Genomic DNA, 4290 nt, shown 5'->3' with positions numbered 1-4290 from the left:
GCAACGTAGTCATCTCTTAAAGTTAAACTTTCTTAATAAAATATTGTTTCATTTTTAAGTTTGCCTTCTTTGAGTCCGTATTATTCACCCACTTTTTATGGTTACACCCCTCCTTCCCTAGCTCATTAAAAAAAGAAAAAGTAGCAGTAATCTGTTTATTTACATTTCATTTTTACAATTTCAGTCCTCTCTGCCATGTTGAATGTTTTATACATTTAAGAAATCACTCATCAAAATTGCCCAACCTTTAAGCTCACATTCATAATGAAGACAAGAAAATAAACCAGTTATCTTTGGGTGAACATACTAATTCAGCATGAAAAAGGCTAAAAGTGAGCAATGCTGTTATCAAGGAAAATATCTGCTTTAAATAATTTAAATAGAAATTATGTTTCCATGTTTGTGACTGTAGTTTCTTTGGTGCTGAGTTCAACACACAGTCAGTCAATTAAATGCACCCTTACTGCTTCCATAGCAGTTCAGATGCTAAGCAGCAGCCAAGTGTGGGCACCTCTATAAAATCAGAGGTTGGTTGTAGCTCTGGAGGTAGAGCAGGTCATCTACTTGAAAGGTTGGTGGTTCGATCCCTGGCTGCTTCAGTCTGTGTGCCAAAGTAGATACTTAACCCCAAGTTGAGCTCCAGTGTATTCATCAGAGTGTGAATGTTAGAGCGCACTTGGGCGTAGGGGTTTGGGTGAATGAAGACATATAGTTTATTAGTGATTAAGTAGGAAAGCACCATTTACCATCTTAGACTGGCCATAATGCACAGAGCCACAGCTGCCAAGCACAGTGGTGGAAGGGTGATGGTTAGGGTTTGTTCTGCAGCCACAGGACCTTCCCAGGGGTGGATGGTGCAGTGCTCAAAGAAACTGCCAAAAACCCAAGAGCTGCAGGCCTCAGTTAACATGTTGAATGTTAAAGTTCATGATGGTACAATTATAAAAAGACTGAAGTGTGGCTTGTTTGGGAGGAGAAAGCCTGTCCAAAGAACGCTGTTCCAGAGGAGTTTTAAACCTAAGCCATGCTGCCGTTACACCAAAGTGGAGCTGTTTGGCCTTAACACACAGCACCACGTTTGGAGAAAGCCAAACAACACATCAGCACAAACGCCTCATAAAACTGTCAGGAGAGGGGGTGGAGAGTTTGAGCCTTATTATGCAACCACAGGACCCGGGACCTTGCAGTCATTAAACAGACCAGGACCTCCTCTGTACACCAAAGTTTTCTCTGATTGTCTCAGTTTCTGTATGACTTTATTGGTCATACAGACCAATTACCTCAACTTTCTGCTGCTACAGTTGGTTATTCAGTTTTCACAGTGCTGCACCGAGTCCTTTAAGAACTTTCTTTTTCATGACTGAAACTTGTTTGAGAAGTTATTGTTTTATTTTTCTTTTGTATCTTGGAACTTTTATGGCGATTTAGAAGTGTTGCTGGTATGAGGTTGGGATACTGTGGGAATTACCAGTTTCAGTACATAAAGTTCATGTTCTCAGGGGAGTTTTTGGGATTGTGCCACAGGTGCTCGCTCTCTCCTACGGCCTCTTAGAACTGTATAAACACTACATTAAAAACACTTCCCAGATTCTGGTCCTGGATTTCAGATTGAAACCAACATGGAAGCTTGTTTACAGACCTTCTGTTTATCTTCCCATTTCTCCACATTCAACACATTGATTGAAAGATTGGACTGGATTTTGACGCAACATTATCTTGTTATGAGATGAGCCCCATTTGCTTCCCTTTAATTTTACATTTTTGTTTCCCCCCAAAGTTGTAGAAAACATTTATCATAGTCCTCTTCGGTGTTCTGTCATTTTTAGGTCTGCTGCTGTCATGCTGAATAGATCAAACTGGAGACAGAAACTCATTTGTAATTAAGGAAATGTGCTGCTAGTTACTGATGATTATCTGATTACTGATTGTCTTTTTGACCCGTGGCTGCAAAATTTTGTGTGAAAATGGACAGTCCTGAAGACACGTGATGAGCTTTTGGACAGTCTTCATTCTCTACAGCAGCTTCATGAACTCGTCAGCTGGAGCTGTTTCCTTGAAGGAAGTGTTGCTGTTTGCCTTGATGCTGTGACCCGGCTCATCCCAAAGGTCGGTGTGTGTGTGTGTGTGTCATTGTGTGTGTGCCAAAGCAGACAGATCCATCTTTCTGGTCTCCCTCAGTAATGGTTTCTTTGCTTGTAGGCCAGTCACCTCAGCACAGTTGATGTTGAGATGTCTGCTGCTTGGACTGAGGGAAGCTTTGATGTGATGTGCCACTAACTGCCAATTTCTGAGTAACTTTAATAAATTTATCCTCTGCGGCTGTGGTGTTCTGGGAGACCCTTTTTTTCTTTTACTGCACTTCAAGAAACTTTCAGAATTCTTGACACTTAGTAACTGACTGACCTGAATGTCTGAGATTAATGTTGTTCTTCTTTGCTTCAGCCATTTTTGCCATGTTGTTGCTTTGAGAGACATTTGGTGTACACCAACACCATGTCACATAAACCACCTACTGTACTGTGATGATGTCACGTGTTGCAAAGGCAATAAATGTACCCACTGATCTTTGGCTGGACATACTTATTAATTCTGAAACAATCCAGGCCAACAGTGTGGAAAGCTGTCATCAGGAAAACAATGGCTGCTTCAAAGAATCAAATGAAATGTTTCCATGTTTATGGATTTCAACATAATTTCATGAGAATTATTTCATAGTCTTGACATCTTTGGTACCGTAAACAATAGATCTCGTTGGAGTCATTGCTGTTTAAATTAAATTCAGTCCAGTTTTATTTAGGCCTCAGTCACACAGGTCTAAAGATCGTTAACCTCCAGTTGATGGGGACAAAATGTGTACTGGTGAGTGTTTGGTGGAGGTTCCTTTTTGCTGTTGCTGTGATCATTCTAGACCCACAATAACAACTTTCAACATTCAGAGGCATTGAGCCTGAAAGACGCTGATATGCAAAAAGTAACCTGAACCTCAACTTTATGAAAGTGAGGAGTGTGCTGTGAGAATAAATAGCTTAATTCATTTTGCTATACAGTAATCCCTCACTTATTGCGGGTGTTACGTTCCAGGACCACCCGCGATAAGTGAAAAGTAGGGACGCTATATTTATTTTAATACTTATACATTATTTTATTAGTTATACACTATTTTAATTTTTTATAAACCCTCCCCGAAAACTTATACACCAAATATATACATTACTGTACAACACGTACTACACATGTGAAGAACGAGTACCGCAAAACCCCGCGAAACAGCAAAAATGCCGCAATATATATTTTACACTAATATTGATTGAAAACCCGCAAAACAGCGAGTCCGCGAAAAGCAAACTGCGAAGTAGCGAAGGATTACTGTAATTATCAAAAAGAGCTGTAAACATTTGAGTGCCTGTATAAAGTAATTTGAAACAGTTCGATAATTCCACCCACAGTGGCATTACAGTTTTGTGTCGCTAATGTTTTACTTGAATCAATAATGCGTCATGGCTAAGTCAAACATTGCACTCTCATATAATGTGAAGTTAATGAGCTCAAAGTGCATTTCTAAAGAGAAAAAAGCTCTTAATGTTCTTTTCCCTGTTTTTCTGCTAGAACACAGTTACCAAGCCAGAGCATTTTTCCACATTCATGCACATTTTTATTTTTATTCATTTTATTTTTTATTTATCTTTAACACTGGTGCACAGGACTTTTGTAAGTCCTAGTTTTACATCATATATCTCAGGTGATCACACTGAATTCTCTAAGATTGGTCCCATTATGCTGTCTCATTAGCTTCTGGTGCAAATTCTTTTGCAAAGTAAAAAAAAGTAATAATATTAACCCCTTAACTGGCAGCAAAAAAATCACCTGACAAAAACTACATAACGCCTTCTGGTTTTTATTGGCTCTGAAAAACCCATTTTATAGCCTATTAACTGGCCGCGACTGGTCCGCCGGCAGGCTAGACCCTCCCATTTTGATTGACACCTCATTCGGCCAATCGTGTTAAGAAATGGGTTTGCTAGAGCCAGTGATACTCAGAGGGCATCACGTAGCTTTGTCAGGTGATTTGGTGCAGCCACTTACATGATTGGCCGAATGAGGTGTCAATAAAAATGGGAGGGTCTAGCCTGCCATATAAAAGGGACTACAAACGGCCCGTCAGCGGGCCCTGGCCAGTTAAGGGGCTAATAAATGTTTGCCTGTTAATGGGTTATTTGCAGAAAAGTAAATCTTGAAAGCATTTTGCAGTTTCACAATTATCTAAAAGAAAACTTCAAAAATGTGTACCCC

Source organism: Archocentrus centrarchus, chromosome 22 (assembly GCF_007364275.1).
Source record: "Archocentrus centrarchus isolate MPI-CPG fArcCen1 chromosome 22, fArcCen1, whole genome shotgun sequence".
Classification (NCBI taxonomy): domain Eukaryota; kingdom Metazoa; phylum Chordata; class Actinopteri; order Cichliformes; family Cichlidae; genus Archocentrus; species Archocentrus centrarchus.
Note: the sequence above shows the minus strand (reverse complement) of the source record.